Source organism: Cervus canadensis, chromosome 11 (genome assembly GCF_019320065.1).
Source record: "Cervus canadensis isolate Bull #8, Minnesota chromosome 11, ASM1932006v1, whole genome shotgun sequence".
Classification (NCBI taxonomy): domain Eukaryota; kingdom Metazoa; phylum Chordata; class Mammalia; order Artiodactyla; family Cervidae; genus Cervus; species Cervus canadensis.
This window is the reverse complement of record NC_057396.1, coordinates 35992864-36010658: the sequence shown is the minus strand read 5'-3', so window position 1 is coordinate 36010658 and position 17795 is coordinate 35992864. Positions and strand designations below refer to the sequence as shown.

The following is a 17795-nucleotide window of genomic DNA, read 5'->3' as shown; positions in this document are numbered from 1 at the left end:
CACACAGTAGATGTGGCACAAATGTCTACACCCCCACTCTTCCTTCAGGTGGACAAGGGTTCATTAATCAGCATCTTTAGGTAATGATTACTTAACAAGTTTCTTATCCAACTAATTACATTAGAATCTAGATTTATAGTTCTTCATCATGTCCACAACATCTTGTTAAGTACATTGCTAAAATCCCACTTACATAGATAGTGTGGTCACCTCACGAAATCAGGGCAGAGACAAAGTAAACAGCAATCAAATTCCACCTGCAGTTAAACTTCAGAAAAGTAGTAAGATACTGATGAAGTTGGTTAACCTTGCAAATGGTCACCATTCAGGCCACAAGCATGTACTGGACAACCACCATATGCCTGGCAGTGAACTGAAGACAGGCTACGGTTTTACAATATTTAAAATGCAGTTTCTGTATTCAATGAACAAGGCTAGAAATCTAGTGTCTTAGAGAGTAGTCTGGGTCACAAGATTGAGCTAAGTGATTTAGATCAATTTGTTGCCATATGCAGTCAACAAACATGCTAGGAATCAGGCACTGCCCCCATCCCTCCATCTCACTCACAGCTAGGTGCTAAAGGTGAGGGGGTGACTATAACAAAAAAGAAGACAAGGTCCCTTCATTTAGGGAGTTTAACATCTAAAAGGGTAGGGAGCTCTTTGTGTTAAAGGCCCTCTGTTAAGGGCTTGAGATGCAAAAATAAGATTCTTCGTCCTCTCAGTACTCAAGTTGTACCTTGTTACGAAACGTTTGTTTTCTGCAACTATTTGTTTCCTTCCGTCTCAGTCCTTGGACAGCTTTTCTACGGTAGAAACAGCCACTGGGAAGTTGTCTGCCACACAGTAGTGCGGCCACTGAAAGGAAAAGCACTGGAATCGCTCCAGGCTAGAGTTTTCTCTTTTGAACAAGAAAGACAGCTCCAATCGGATGCTTGGAGGTCAGGACGAACGAAAAGAACGTAAGAACACTTGAATGGAAAAACCTTCTAGAAATACCAAGTATTTCTTCTTCGTTTGGACTTTGGCAAACCAGGCTGTTTTGGGAAGGGTCTGGCACTCTATGTTCCTAAAACTGGTTTCCTAGATGGAGTTGGAGGTAGGGGAACGAGGAAATGTTGCTTTAGTCAGGATGCCCCGAGTGAAAAAGGGCAAGGAAGAGGAGTGAGAACCGTGACCCAGAAGCAAGTCAGGAACCTAGAGAAGGACATCCCAGGCGACTGCAAAGAGTGCGGCGTCTGGACCCGCAGTGGCCAAGGCTAACGGGAGAGCCGGGGAAAGAGAGGACGGGCGAGGAAATCCAGGGAAAACGCGTCGATTGGTCCTCTCCTTGGGGCGTGTGCTTCTGTGCGCCAAGCGATTGGTGGCGGGAAAGTAGCAGGTAAACCGGCCCTCGCCGCCTCGCCATTGGTCAGCGGCCTCTCTTGCTGCCACACAACTGGCTATCAGGCCGCCGAGCCGCGCGCGGATTGGCCGGGGGCGGCCGCCGAGACCGTCTCTCTTCGGGCGCTAGGATTGGCTGGAGGAAAGAGGCAGGTATCCGGGCTCCGCGACTCCTCCATTGGTGGGCGGGGAAGGGGGGTTGGGCACAGCGATTGGTGGGCGGGGGGCCGGGCCTGGGCCGGCGGGGAGCGGATTGGTCGGAAAGTAGGTTAGTGGTGCGACATTTAGGGAAGGCAGAAAGTAGGTCAGGGACGGAGGTGCCTGTTTACCCGCGCCGGACTCACCGCCGCCGCCGCCGCGGGATCCGAGTGGGGGCGCGGGCGCGGGCGCTCCCGGCGAGCCACGGTGAGTGTCGGGCTGGCCGCAGCCAGCGGTGCGGCCGCGGGCACCCCGTCGGGGCCGTTAGCACCCTGGTAGGCTCAAAGCCCCCGCCGCCTCCCGGGGCGCAGCCCGGCCGCCGGGGAGCCCTGCCCGACGTGCCCGCTGCCGGCCTTAAAGGGCCCGTGCCCGCTCCCTGCCCCCACCCGGGCCGCGGGGAGGCTGCGCCCCTTAAAGGCGCCGCGCTCGTCCGCCCCCATCCTCCCTCGCGGGGGCTGGCGCTGCGGACTAGAACGGGCAGAGGTGCCGCAGGCACCCTTAAAGGGACCGGGAAAGAGTCCGCGGAAATACCCATCTCCCCTCCGCGGGCATCGCTACCTGAAGAGGGGGTGGGGTGGGGGTGGTGGGGGTGGTGGTGGCAGGAGCAGCCAGCTGCCTCTTAAAGGGACAGCTCCACCCTTTGGGATCAGTGACCCGGCTGAGGGCTAGTCCTAGGATGTATCCCCGGAAGGTTCAGGGACCCCCGAGGGGACCATCCTTGACGGCTGCACTCCAAGGGCGTTGGGCTAGAGATGCGGCTTCTGCCCTTCCTCCTTCTCCCTTCTACTTTCCTTTCGGGAGCCTGCAGGGGTGGGTGGGGGCGGGGAGGGCGTCTACGTCGGGCTTGGGGAGTCCGAGCCACCCTCTACCCCTTTGGCCCTTTCACGGGTGCTGGGGCTGCATCTGGGTATTCCCGGCTCGGGGATGCGGCCGACCCCAGCATGCGAACTTCGGTCCGGCCTGCGCCGTCTGGGTCCTGGGCAGCCCGAGGAAGATCCCCGTGGGTCTGCGAGCAGGTGCTCCACGACAGGGGGAATGTCACCCGGCGCCCAGGTGTGGGTCCGCCGGCCGCCCTGGAGTCCTGGAGACCCACGGAGGGCGCAGCGAGGCTGGCTTTAGCACCGGATTTGACAGATGTCACAGAAAAAGCTTCCCGCTCGAGATTGTCGGGCGTTGACAGCCTAGAGAGCTCTCGTTTGCTCGGAGGAATAAGTGGAAGAATAGAAATGAATGCCGACCTTGTGGGGCTCGAGTCAGTCACCCCGAGGAGTCGTGGGAGCCGGCTGCAGAGCCGAGGGCAGACGCGGGGAAAGGAAAGGTTGTACTGGCCAGAGGCGTCTGTTGTCAAGTTGGTGCTGGCCGGTGGAGTACCAGGCTGTGCCCCCTCAACTCACGTTTCTCAGTCCCCTGTTCCCTCCTCTGCTTTGGCCCCTTCCGATCACCTAGCCTTGTTTTGTCTGTCTTCGCGGTAGTGGTCTCTTCTCCCTGCTTGCATAGCTACTCCTCGGCAAGGAATTATTAGCCAAGTTTTATCACTTAGCTTCCAGAAACAAGATTCAAAGAAGCATTTCTTGACTGTACGTGTATTTCCAGGATCTTCGTTTTTAAAAAAAAAAATCCATAAAAGCTGCCCATTAGCTGCATCTAGTTTCCCACAACACTTGCTTGTCATTTGTCCTTCTGACATCCGCTGCTGTTCCCTCTTTTAATCTATTTTTATGTGACAACTATTATTTTAATTCTTCTTATCCCATTGATATCAGGATCTGTCAATTTGGGTTGGTAGAGTTTTTAATTAATGTGCTGGTTGAATCATGAGCTTAAAATAATCTTTGCTGCTCCAGAGCAGTTTTGAATAATCTCATGCTCTCCGCGCTTGCAAGGCTTAAAAAAAGAAGAAAAAAATCACTGCTGTTAAATTCGATTTCCATATCAATGAAACTCCAAAATGTTTTCTTAATGCAAAGTTCAGTCTTTCACTCCATGATCTATTACTGAGTTCACTTTATTGCTAAGTCTTTAAAGCACTTTGTTGAACATATTTGGAAGGCTTTAAAATTTCCCGGGCAGGATTTGAAATTGACTGTATATCTAAAGCTGAATCTGTAGACGTATTTTTTGTTTTGATTGTAGATGTAGCTGGTGAATAATATAAATAGGTTAAAACTATAGTTAAATGTATACCTTGTTCTAACCCCTAAGGTTTAGAAAGAGGGAGAGAGAAAAGAGTGGGGGTGGCGGAAGAGTGCCAGCCTGAGAGTTAGAATCTCCTGGTTCCAGCCCGACTTGGGTTTTTATGGCTGTGCCACTTGGGGCAAGTCACAGAACCCTTCTGGGTTCTACTTGCCTCAGATGGAAAGTAAGGCAGGAGAACGAGGTGATCTCAACAGTTCCTTCTGCTCTAAAGTTCTGTGCTTCTCTAAATATTTAATACGGCTGAATTCGGGTTGGTATTTACCTGCTGGAACCTCCAGAATATCTGAGCTGACGTCCTATTTTCATAGGAAACTTAAACAGATCAACAGATGGTGTTTTAAAGAATCCATTTCAAATGATTTATAAAATGATGACTATTCAGGAGTTTGTCAGCTATTTGCAGAAGAGCTTTGCCTACCAAAGAGAGGAAAAGGAAGTGGCCCTAATTTCAGATTTATCACTTCATACCAATGATCTATATGCCATTTATATATACTAAACAAGGGACAGGCACTGTAGAAAGACTCGTTAACAAAATGCATATGAATATGTAAAAGCTAAATATTCAGGATCTCTCTTTGATATAAGGGCTGCCTTCCTTTTGTGGGCTTTCTTCTATTTGTGATTCTATCGTCGACTCCCATGGTGGTTGGAGAAAGTCAAATATTAAAGGAACATATTCTGCCCCAAATAATATTACAGTCACAGGCAGTGATTTTAGTTAACATCATGGTAGCAAATGAATGGAAGTAATTGTTTACTTTCTTTTTAAACCTTGAGGTTTAATTGAAAGCCTGGAAATGCAGGCATGTCACCCTTCTCCACAGTCTTTTCTCTCCTCATTGCCGCTTCATCATAACACTCAGACTTACTCCTAACATCCACCCTGGCTTTCCTTCTCCTCTCTCTAAACAAGACCTGCTCTGACTTAAGCTCCCTCAGCTTCTCTTCCTTTCTGCTCAAAATGTCTTGTCTCTTTCCCTCATCTCTCCTCCTCGCCTCTTAGTTTGGAAAAAGCAAGTGATTTCTTTCCTGTTCCCTCTTGGAGCCTCTGGGCAGGAGCCTGGTCTCGGGTAGCAGGACCTAGGACCTGGGTTGGGTGGTGTGTCCTTGGACAACTACTGGACTCCTCTGACCGCAGGCTCTGCCTCGGTGGTGTAGTGAAGGTGCCTGCCTGTCGAAGTCCCTAGATCAGGGGAGCTGATATGTGTAAAATGCCTGGCACACAGGAAGCCCTCCCTCAGTCCCTTCCCAGCACTGCCAGGGTGCTGTCACTAGAATTTCCTTCGTGCTTCTTTCTCTCAGCCTCCTCACCAACCCGAGAAAAGCCCTTGTCTTGACTGATGAGGGAAGGATGGAAGAGGAAGAAACAGGCCTACTGTGGGCTGCTCTGCAGCAGGCAACTTTCACATGTGTGTACTTCTGCTCCTGGGACCCTCTGTATCTCTCTCCCCTCCCTGCCCAGCAGCCTCTCCCAGGGCTGTGAACATTGACCCCCTCCACTCTCTCATCTGCTCCATCCTTAGCTCCTGCCCTCTGGCTTCTTTCTCTGCCGTCCTTATTTCTTCTCAAATATCTCCAAAAACTTTTAAGTCTTGAATTCCAGACACCCATTCTTAGTCCTCAGTTGTTTATCTTGGCTGTTTTGCAGCTTTTACCCGCTTGTCTTTTCTTCCTTCTTGAAATCCCTTTCTCCCTCAGCCTCTGGGTTTTCTTGGTTTTCTTCCTACATACCCTAAAGGTAGGTGTCTGTCCAGGTCTCTGCTCTTCACACTGGCTTTGTTGGCTTGGGTCCCGTCTCTTGTCCTGATGTGCCTCTCCTGCTTCAGCTGCTAGCAGGTCCATCGTGGATATTAACAACTGTTGCCAGCATCGGTGGCCTTGGCGTAACAGCTTACAAACACCTTGCAAACATGGTCTCATTCATCCTCAGGATAGCTGTACCCCTTCACCATCAGGCTGTCCTGAAAGGGACTTTGGTTGGGTGGCTAAAAATGCAGACTTTGGAGCCAGATTTTATATCCTTACTGGTTTTATGACTTGTGGTCAAGTTGCTTTGCTCTCTGTCTTGGTGTCCTCATCAATAAGAATGGAATTACTCTAGTCCTGGGGCTTCCCTGGTGGCTCAGATGGCAGAGTCTGCCTGCAGTGCTGGAGACCCAGGTTCAATCCCTGGGTCAGGAAGATCCCCTGGAGAAGGAAATGGTCACCCACTCCAGTATTCCTGTCTGGAAAATCCCATGGACAGAGGAGCCTGGCAGGTTACAGTCCATGGGGTCGCAAAAAGTCAGACACGCCTGAGAGACTTCACTTTCACTTTCTAGTCTTTACCTCAGGGTGCAGTATGGATTCAATGAGTTAAAGAATGAAAAATATATAAAGCTCTTCATGAATCATAGTAAGCATTCATGGATATTAGCTATCAGTTTTGCTGCTCCTTTTTCCCTTTCTATACCCAGCCTACCTGGCTGTGTGCTATAGGACTGTCTGCTCCCTAGACCAGCCCTTGGCCTATTCTGTGCCTCAACCTTCCCTCATCCAAATCCTACTCTTCTTTAAGCTCCAGCTCAGATGCTTAGTCCTCCTGGAGCTATTCTTCATTTTGTTTTTCTTCCTCTCTTGCTGGGCAGCCATGTCACCCCAGCCCTTGATCTAGCTTGCACTAATTATTTTAGGTACTGCTGCATCCCTTATCATGCTGGGCTGTCCCTGGGAATATCTTACCTGCAGGTTGCAGGCCAATCACTTTTGGGGAGTTAATCTTGGTTTCCCCTAAGTAGAGGCACAGAGAGCTTCAGGACATGTTTGTCCAATCCCAGTGAATGATCTTGAGGAGGAGGAGGAGATGGGATGGGGTAGGCACTCAGGGAATACGCACAAGGAGGGAAGGAGGTACACCTGTGGAGAGGTGGGGTGTGAGATGAGGGAGTGAAACAGGGGCACGAGTGGACTGTGGCCATGAGTAATTAAGTCCAAGTGGAAGGAAGGATTGAGTTGGGGACCTACACTTCGGGAGATGAAATTGGATAAGCTTTAGTCATCTTTGCTTCAGGAGAACGTGGAGTGCTGGCGTATGATGGGAAATGATTTTTACATTAGTACATGCTGTCCTTTTAAGTAGGATAAACTCATGTTTATCCAGCCTGGTTAAAGAAGGGGATGGATGGTCTGTCTAATTTAATATTCTGGTTAATACTCTACCCATTAGATTTTGTACATATGCTAAGTAAAACATTTACAAGTGTTTATGTGTTCAACTGCTGTTTGAAATGTGTGACCTGGGCAAATTAGTTAGCTCCTTTGAGTCTGATTTACCTCATTTGCAAAATAGAAATAATAATGATGATGGTAAAGGCAGCTAATGTTTATTGAACATTCTCTGAGTGCCAGCAGATATGTTAGTCACCTTATGTTTATTAACTTGTTCAATCCTCCTAATAATCCAATGAGGTAGGTAGAGCGATTATCCTTATTTTACAAGTGAGGTGGTTTTGTGAACTGCCCAGCTGGGATGGGGCCAGGCTGGATTTGTGGCAGGGGAAGGGGGAGGGACAGAGTCTGCTCTCTAACCACGGTGGTGGATGCCTGCTGGGAGGAACCTCTGGATTGGATCAGTGTCCAGCCAAGCAGGCCCTCGGTGATTGGTAACCGGTCTTATTGTTGATGGGCTTTCTTCGTGGCTCAGATGGTAAAGAATCTGCTGGCAAGGTAGGAGGCCTGGGTTTGATCCCTGGATCGGGAAGATCCCCTAGAGGAGAGCATGGCAACCCACTCCAGTATTCTTGCCTGGGAAATCCCATGGACAGAAGAGCCCAATAGGCTACAGTCGTGGGACTGTAAAGAGTCAAACATGACAGAGCAAGTAGCACTTTCACTTTTCACTTTCACTTCTTGTTGACAAACGTGGTGCATGCCTCCTCTTAAACAGGACTGAAGTCCTCTGAGGAGGGGCACACGGGTGCACATTTGGATGTTACCCGAGGGGCACGTACAGGGGCTTGTGGGCATGCTCCTCACGTCCTCTTGTGCATTTCTGTGTCTCCTGCTTCCCTCCTGCCTTTCCGTGGCATTGCCCTGACAGGAGCCTCATGTGGTTCAGTCAGCCCCTCCCCAGGCAGCTTGTGAGAGATAACAGAACTCATTACCCACCGCTCCCTGATGTGGCCGTCACTGGGAGGAGAACTTTTGTAAAGTCTCTCACCTTCCCCTCCTCTCCCCAGCGCCTTACCCCAAAGACAGATGTCCACAGCCTTAATGTGTACGTATATATAGATAGATTTCTTTAATGCCAGTTGTTCCCTGAATGCATTTAGATAGTAAGGAAAATGTTGTTTTATGTCAAGAACCTGTTACATAAAAATGTGTTATATAATGTTCAAATATATACTGCACAGTGAAGTTAAATACTATTTTTTTCCCCCAAAGAATAAAAAGACAGTAAACACAGGCTTACTGAAGGTAATTAATCTCAGATGTGAAAGGCATGGAAAGACATGCCCTGCCCTTAGAGTTATCATTTTGAACCTCTGTTCCCCTCCTTGAATGCTCCAAGTATAGACAGGACGTTTGGGAACTTGACCCAAATCTGCCATGGAATGCTACTGGGAAATACTCTGGAAGTTGTCTATTTTTTTTTTTAAACTGGGGGAGTGCTCCTTGCTCACTTACGTCTCTCTCATGTCTAAGCAGAGAGGAGGGGCTCTTTTTGTCCCCGTCCTGTTCAGACCATCAAGGTCATCCCTAAGCAGTTTTCTGCTTCCTTCAGTTCCTCCCACATGATGTAGCCAACTTTGCCTCCCAAGAGCAACCTTGCTGCCAATGGCCCGTGGTTGACACCCCTGTTCCTGTTCTCCAGGCTCTGCAGAGTCTGACTGTGTTCCCCCTGACCAGCCCTGCACCCCGCCCCCCCGCCCCGCACCTCCATTCCCACACCGAGCAGGGCGCCAGTTCAGTTCTGCTTGTCCCTGCCCAGGCCACCCCGTGCCCTACTCTCTCCTGCTGTCTGTCTTCTCTTGGATTCTCCCTTGACTAGAGATACCACAGTGAACAAAACAGAATCCTAGGGGGAGGAGACAGATCGTAAATACCTAAGCATGTTACCTCCTTGTAGTGATAGATGCTGGGTAAGCAACCACAGAGAGTAAAACAGCAGTGATGAGGAAGGAGCTTGCTGTAGCTGGGTCTTTGGGTGATGTTAGAGCTCAGCTCAAGGAAGATATGGGTAAAGTATCTCAAGAAGAGGGAACAACCAGTGCCAAGGCCCTGAGATTAGAAGCAGCTTGATTGTTTTTGAAGAAACTACAGGCCAGTGAAACTGGATGATGAGTCTGAGTACAGATGTTTTGTCTTCCTTCTAATCCTCAGCCCAGGCTTCCCTGGTGGTTCAGTGGTGAAGAATCGGCCTGCCAATGCAGGAGGTGCAGGTTCGATCCCTGGCTTGGAAAGATCCCCTGGAGAAGAAAATGGCAGCTCACTCCAGTATTTTTGCCTGGAGAATCCCATAGACAGAAGAGCCTGGTGGGCTACAACCCATGGGGTAGCAAAGAGCTGGACACGACTTATCAAGTAAACAACCACAACAGTCCTTAGCCCAGTGCTCAAAGGCCCTGTAAATACTTGCATTCAAAATTGGAGCATTTGCCCTTGGTTATACATTGTATAGGAGAAAGGCATCCCACTCCAGTACTCTTGCCTGGAAAATCCCATGGACAGAGGAACCTGGTAGGCTGCAGTCCATGGGGTTGCTGAGTCAGACACGACTGAGCATCTTCACTTTCACTTTTCACTTTCATGCATTGGAGAAGGAAATGGCAACCCACTCCAGTGTTCTTGCCTGGAGAATCCCAGGGACGGGGGGCCCTCGTGGGCTGCCGTCTATGGGGTCGCACAGAATTGGACACGACTGAAGCAACTTAGCAGCAGCAGCAGCAGCATACATTGTATAAATAGCAGTTGACCATATCCTGTTCAGAGGCTTTTAATAAAACATTACACTGCATGCATATAAACAAATTAAGAGTTTGAAGAGTTTTCTCATAAATATACTCTTAGTATTTATCACTGTTACTGTTTTAATTACATCTAGGGCAGAGCTTCAGACTTCAGAACTCTGTTTTACATGCACAGCCATCTTAAAAACAGGTTTGGTTCCAAAAGTTCATTTGTAAGGCAGTTGATGGAAAGTTGGGATAAATTTTTCTGTGGAAAAAAAATGAACTAAATGGTGGTTTACTTCCCGAGCAAGCCCACAAAAGCCTTTTAATGCTGATTCTATAATAATTGAAACCATACTATTTAGTGGTAAAGCATTATCAGCGTTAATTAAGCCTTCCAAAGCCAGACCCCCATTTATATAGCATTAAAGGTCATTTACTCTTAGTGTTCATGGGACTCATTGAACTCAGTCACTTCTCCTACAATTTTTCTAGTCTGAAAAGCTCTATAAAAGGGATTTTTTTTTGTTTTTTTTTACTTTTGTGCCTTTAGGATTTCATTTCTTGTGTTATAAATGAGACAGTGGTGTGAAAAATGGGAAACTGTGGGCTGGAAGTTGGGAAGGACCTGGGTTCCAGTCTCGGCCCAACAACTGGCTTCCTGAGTAAAGTTGCCCTCAGTGAACTTTGATTTCTCAGGTCCTTCATGGCTATAAAATCCTGTTTTCTCAGTGTTAACAGGGAGACATACATACACTGCATTGTTCACACCTGCCCTCCAATAGCAACCTCCAGTTTCTTATTGAAGAATCAGGTGGCATACAAAATAATGAGGAACTCAATAAGTTCCCCTGCGTAGTGCTCAACAGTTAATGCCTTCAGTATGAACCTTGACTTTGATCTGCTATCTCTCTTGACCAGTTGAAAGAAATTCTGTCCTAGAACTTTCGGTCCAGATAAGATTCCTGTGTTCCTGGTCAACTTATCTTCCCTTTAATTATGTAAATCGTTTTTTCTTTTTAACTCTTAGGGATAAAAATGGTGACTCTGGTTTGTTGCTTTTGAAATAGACTTACAAGTGCCCTTAGGGAACGGAATGAGTTTGCAGGAGAGAGCAGAGCTGAAGGAGTGTGGGATCAAAAACAATTTTAAATGTTAAATGCAAAGCTATTTTCAGTATCTTGCTGGAAGAAAAAAAATTTTTTTTCAAGGCTTTAGATGATAGAAGAGGTTTCTGCTCTGAAGGAGAAGAGCCTCAGGTTTTACCATGGTGAAAACTACCCCGTTCTTTACCTACCACCCCTCCCTTTCTCCTCTCCCACCTCTAAATCTTGTTTTTGGCCTCAAGAGCGATATTTACTATTTGAGAGATTTGATATTTAAGCAAATGCTAGTCTCAGGGCTCAACTGGGACCTAGGGTATTAGAGGCTTAGAGTTCAGCTGTCTTAGGGTGCAGAGTGCTATATGATGAACTTCCCCAGTAGATTCTAGAATGAGGCGAGCCTCATTGTCAGTGACAGTGCACTTTGAGCACTGCCTCTGTTTAGTTACTTGTGAATGGTATGTTCTATTTTTTTCCTTTTCCCTTGCTTGAAGGCATAGCAAGAGGGGTTGGTACAAGGAGTTGTTGCTCTGTGGATTTCACTTAGGAGCTAGAGGGTAGTGTTATACCCAGCCTTCCTCCTTGAATCCTGGAATACTGGCAGGAATTTTGTCTGTTTTGTTCTCTGCTGTATCTCAGCCTCTAAGAAAGTGTCTGCACAAGTAACCACTCGATAAATAGCTGCTGATTGAGTGCGTTCAGCTTGGGAAAACCTGAGCTTTCCCACCTTGTCTGATAGTATAGGCTCATGTGCTTGGTCTTGCGAGGTACTTTGAATTTTAGATTTCTCTTTCCTTTTGCTATCTGTATTTTTCCTATTCTTCAGGGTGACCAGATATCAGTATCTTTTATTGATGATCAGGACTTACCTGGCCGTGGTTGTCCCTGCCCTGCTGATGTTCATCTTTATATTATCTTTAATTGGCTCCAAAGTACGGCAGATCAATAGCTGAGCCACATCAACTAAAGAAAACTTCCTGCATATTTCTTTATGTGTAGTACTATGCATTTCTTTATTCAGTTGACAAATATCTGAAGGGCCATACACCAGGCACGATGCTAGACCCAGAGGAAGAACAGAAATACTTATGGCCAAGGAGCCTGCAGTTTTATCTGCATATAGAGGATAACCTAAGGCCACATACAATGCCAGTAAAGTGGTCTGGATGATCTGTAATTGCTATAGGATTTCAGAGACTAGAGAGCTCTTTTTGAGTTGCTGTGGTAGGGAGGAAGCTTCGTGGAAGTGATCAAATCCAGACTTTTAAGGATGTGTAGAATTGAGATTCACAGAAAAGCGTAGCACAGGTGTTTCCAGGGAGTAGGTAGGTGGGAACATAGCATAATCAAAAGCATCGAGGTAGGGGTGACCAATTTGTATTCAGGGACACAGACTTGAGTGGAATGGAGGGTTTTTCATTTCAGACGATAATAATTACTAACATACCGAGAGTTCTTATGATGTCCTTTGTACTTCATATATATTATCTGATCTAATGCCTACAAAAGCCCATGAAAGAGATACTATTATTAGCATCATTTCAAAGATGAGGAAATTGAGGCACAGAGTCTAGTAACCGTCCTAAGGTCATATAGCTAAGAAGCAGTGGATCCAGGATTAAAAACTAGGCCATGGAGACTCTTGACCAGTGGAAGCCGCTGTCTCCCACCGTCCTTCAGATGCAGGATTTGGGTTTGGTTGGGAGTTTTAGAATCACAAGCTGTAAGTGGACAAGACTCTAGTCTATTTCATTTTGTAGAAGAAGAAACTCAGCAGGCTTAAATGGCAAGTCACAGTTTACCTAGTGAGGTAGAGAACCAGTGAGGTGGTTTCATTATGATTATGGTTTTTAGTGATGTGAAATCATTCTTCTTGGGTGGCACTATGGTAAAAAACCCGCCTGCCAATGCAGGAGATATAAGAGACGTGGGTTCGATCCCTGGGTCAGGAAGATCCCCTGGAGGAGGAAATTGCAACCGACTCCAGTATTCTTGCCTGGAGAATACCACAGACAGAAGCACCTGGTGGGTTACAGTCCGTAAGGTCACAAAGCATTGGACATGACTGAAGCAACTTACACATAAAACATTAGTCCAGTGTGAGTGTTCCGGTTGGGTTGGAGCAGAGGGACTGACTGTAGCAGAGACAGGATAGGAGGCTACTAGCTGAATCCAGACAGAGATTCAGCTGAGTGGAGCCAGAACTGGGAATTAATTGTCAATTATGTTAATCGGCATGGCTGTTTTCAGCTGCCCTTTAGAATTTAGAGTGTGGGGAACATCTGCCTGTGTGAGTGGCTTTCAAGTATGTGAATCTGTAGTGTACTGTGATCATGACACCTTGGTTAATGACTTCTCGAGAAGCAAAGCACCATTATGGAAGTCAGATGTTTAAAAACAAATCCCCACATTTGCCAGGAAGGTTCCCTGATTAGAAATGGGATAACCTGCATTCTAGGCTGCTTCCAATACCTAAGCATCAGATTGTTGTTATTTAGTCACTAAGTCATGTCCATCTCTTTTGCAGTCTCATGGACTATAGCACTCCTGGCTCCTCTGTCCATGGGATTTCTCAGGCAAGAATACTGCAGAGAGTTGTCATTTCCTTCTCCAGGGGATCTTCCTGACCCAGGGATCAAACCTGCATCTCCTGCATTGGCAGGCGGGTTCTTTACCCCTGAGCCATCAGGGAAGCACTGGATAGCCTAAGCCAGAAACTTAATGTCTCTAGCTGTGGCTGATTCCCTATCTGTGGAACAGGTATAAATTTTTATCCAGCCCCTTACAGTGTGGTACTAATGCTGGAATAAGATAAGAGCAAGAGTTTTGGAAGCTGTAAACTCGCTCCCTGGTTGTAGGGAGCAGAAGTTGTGGTTTTAATAGTGAAGGTATACTAGCCTTTCAGGCAGAGCCTGGAGGGCACAGAAGTTCTCCTGCCTCCAGGGTGTGTTTAGGGATGTGGCGCTGTCCACCAGATGGGTGCTGACTAGCCTCACTTTGCTGGGTAAGGCCATATTTTAAAGATAATGGTATATTTCACCCTCAGAGATAGGGGAACCAGCCTGGGCATGGATAGAAAAGTTAGACCAGACATGCTAGTTAATCTGTACTCCTCTCTGCACACCACTCAGGTTAGTGATGGGCTGCTGTGAACTGGAAAAACCAGTGTCAGGATCCAGCCAGCTGGCCAGTTGGGCATTCTTAGATATTTCACCTGTCCTGGGGCAATAGGCAGAAATCCAGAAGAACCTTGATTACTTTGGATATTTAGTGGGTGAGCCAGCATGCTGCCCTTATAATACTTGGTTACAGAGCTTGTGGCAGAGTCTTGACATGAAGGATTGGAGATTTGCCGAATCTTAATTTTTGTTAGTATTGCATGGTGTATTTATTATTCATAATAATAATTATAGCAGTACTTGACCTCTGAGTATTTACCATCTGCCGAGAACTACGCTTAGGGCTCACGTGACTTTTCTCCTTTAGTGCTCACAATAGCCTTGTCACGTGGATTCCCACTGTCTAGTTAGGGAGACCGAGACCCAGTGCCTCCGATGGTCCAGTGAGTGGAAAAGCCAAGATTCAGACCCAGCACAGTCTCCCTCGTACCTGCTGCAATCTCCTTCCTCCCTTTTCCTGGGACCCTAAAATGCTTCCTGAATCTGGTTTTGAGGTTTCTGACAGCACAGTATGTCTTTGGAAGGCATTTTGGGTTGATAGTGACTTTGGCTCACCACGGTTCTCCCTCCTTCACAGCCCATGGTTGGCATCTGGCAGCTCTTGCCAACTGCCCTGTGGCTCATGAGCAAAGGATGCCAAAGATGAATGTGCCAGATTGACTAACTGTTGCTGGCTAGTCCAAGTCGGGGGCGGGGGGGGGTGGTCTGGGGAAAGAGAAGAATGATGAAACAATTGCTCTGGGTCATTTTCTCAGAAAGTGACAGGGTGGTTGGTAGTCTGTTCCATTTTCATGTTGATGCTTGTCAAGATCTCCTTACAAAAGCCTATCTGGAAGTCATGGTCCTGATAACAATGCCATCCACCTCTCATGTGTGATTTACAAAGCAGTTTTTAGCTCTGTTGTCTTGTCTAGTCTTTACCACACCCTTATAAGGAGAGGTGTTAAAAAGTCTCATTTTGCATGCTAGAAATATGTAAAGAACTTAAACTACTGTCCAGGGTCCCGAAGCTAGTCAGTGGCAGAGTCAGGCTTAAACACCACTTTTCTGACAACTCCTACTCTCTTCCCAAGTTCCTCTTCACTTACTCTGTTGAAGACATTCTTAAATGTTCTGATTTACTATATTCGGAGGTCAGCAGGAATTATTAGGGTGAAGTATGTTGTGTTGCACACTACGCTGTTACTGAATCCAAATAAATAGACAATCATGTGATTGGTTGTTGTGTTTGGTTTAATTGATTTGCACCTACTTTCAATGGTATGGAACACACATAGATCTTCTGTGGTGTATTATCGGACCATCAGCTCTTCTAGCTTTACAAGTCCCAAGGCTTTAAGAGATGATAAAACATGGAGTTTACGTAATTTCTTTACAAAGTTGACCATCGAGTTCTTGGTTGGGAACACACGCTCTCATTATCACATTGTTTCCATGGAGAAATGAGTCTTGATTCACATGATTTCAGCTCTCCGTGCCTTTTCTAGGAATGGAGTGAGCTGCTTTAGGAGAGAGGACTGGTCGTGTTATCACTTAGAGTTCTCTCCCCTCCTGTTACTACAGGAGGCAGGCTTGTTTTTCTGGGCTCTCTCAATTTTCCTGTGACCTGAACATAAGTCATCTTTGAGATAATTTCATTTGAGGTAATTTCATTTTTGAAAGGTTTTCCGTGAAATAAACCTGAATGCAATACTTAGCCACACAGTTTTGAACATCCCCTTTAAGATATTTCATCAGAGACACGGGGCTTTGCCAAGAGAATGCAGAACTGATTTCACTCAAGCTTTTTGTATTGATTGGGACACAGAGCACAATCCTGTCTTAGGGGGATCCACAGACACATTGGCTGCATTTGGGTGGAAGCTGACTTCTTTCTCATATACCAGTTTAGAGTAGACAGTGATCCAGTCCTACTGTCTTCAGTGTGTGCCTTCCACTTGGTGGCTGAAGGTGGAAGCCTTACTTTTTACCATCTCCCAGGGGAAGAGGATCAAGGAGTCATACATGCAGTCATCTTAAGGGCAAGACCTGGAAGCCACACATTCTTTTATCCCAGTGGCCAGAACTTAGTCATATGGCTACATTTACCTGCAAAGGACGCTGAGAAAGCTCTCAGGAGTACAGCAAAATCTACTTTTCAGGTGGGAAGGAGACTGAACAATGGAGGAGGCTAGCAGTGTGCTACACTTTGGGAAGGAGTGAGTGGGGTCTGCAGCTCTTACCAGGAAAGCTGGAAAGGTACCCGAGTCCAGAGTCAGAATCTAAGAAGACTCCCAGAAACCAGGATACACACAGCCATTTAGTGATCAGGGGAAAGCATTGCTCAGAAGCTGGGCAGCCAGGTAGAACCCAGGTGCTGGAGGAAATATGAGTAATTTAGAAGACTTCCGTTGACAGTAAGGAAATTCACCAGCAGAAAGAGCCCTGGATGAGGAGTCAGAAACCCTGGATTTGAGTCTGGCTCTTCCATGTCATAACCTGGGATAAAATAATCCAATGAATGTTCACTTTATCTGTCTAGAATATGGGAACAATGGTGGTGACCTTTCTGTCTCCCAGGCTTAGCATGAGGATGATGGATGCGGAAGTGCTCTGCAAACTGCAGCTCCATGGCAGTGGGCACAGCATCTGTGTTATTCACCTCTGTGTCCCTAACACCCAGCCCAGTGCCTGGCATGGACACATGTGTTCAATGAGGTGTGAACTATTATGAGAGGTGAAAAAAAAATGCATTGTGCTACAGAGCTCCTGAGTTTGGATGGTCTTCTTTGCTAGGTGGAACATTTCTTCTACTCTCCACTGGCCAAGACCTTGGACCTACACATAAAACCAGGTACCTCACCAGGATGCAGGCAGACAGTAGGACAGCTCCCAAACGGCTAGCATATGACACATAATATGTCCTTTGCAGGGCGATTTGTTTACTCCACAGGTTAGGTCACAGAATACAGCAAAACTGGAGATAAGACTTTCACTTGGAAATCACGGTTCCGTGAATGTGAACTGATCATTTTTAAATGGTTTAGTTCACCTGCAGATTGGAAGATAAAACTTTAGCAACACCACTAAAACTTGATTTTTTGCTTCACAATAATAAGATCCAGTTATAAAATTCTTCTGTTGATTTGAAAAAATGTGTGGCTTTAAAAAAAATATTTCTTGAAAATATGGTGTAGGTAAGAGGATATAAAGATGAATTTAATGTTTCTATCTTATGGGCCATTTTTATCTTAACAATCGTGATTTTTTTTTCCTTTGGTAATAAGGAAATGGGGGCTCAATGAAATAATCAGTTTTGCTTTTCTTTTTTAACTTCACAAATGAATAACTTTTATTCATTGTGTTATTTAATTTGTATATTCACTAAGGGTGAACTTCTTTCTTGGAACCCAATGAAGTATTTTTAATGAACTTTACTGGCAAAAGTCAGGAATTGAAATTGTATTCACAGTATGCCCTCAACACTTAAAATTTCATTCATAGAAGGAGGGAAATACACCAGCGTGTTAACAGTGGCTCTCATCTTGTGGAATTAGAGGTAATTTTTATTCTTATCATCTTCTCTGCAGTTTCCTATTTTTCAACAATGAGCATGTATTACTTTTATAGTCATAAAGAGCCAGTTAAAAATTAGTCCCACAAATTAATACTCTCCAGACAAATCAAATTAATGCAGACCTATCCAGCTTATTTTCTGACTGAGGCATTTAGGAACTTGTTAGAAAGAGGATGTTTTCCTTCTGGAAATTAACGTACAAAGCTAAGTGTTCATAATGTGTTAGGCAAGATGTCCTGAGTAATGC

At 46.2% G+C, this 17795-nt stretch overlaps 1 protein-coding gene across 5 annotated transcripts in view; it reads left to right on the top strand.

The window, feature by feature from the left end:
- Positions 1-1632: 1632 nt before the first annotated feature.
- ARNTL (aryl hydrocarbon receptor nuclear translocator like) overlaps positions 1633-17795 on the top strand; it is a 108769-nt gene continuing 92606 nt past the window's right edge. For 3 of the 5 annotated variants that reach the window (XM_043480986.1, XM_043480991.1, XM_043480984.1), the window contains exon 1: positions 1634-1788. The gene's annotated coding sequence lies outside the window, so the exon portion shown is untranslated. Of the gene's footprint in view, positions 1789-17795 lie in introns of all 5 variants that reach the window. The other 2 variants (XM_043480989.1, XM_043480990.1) reach the window with 2 other exon arrangements.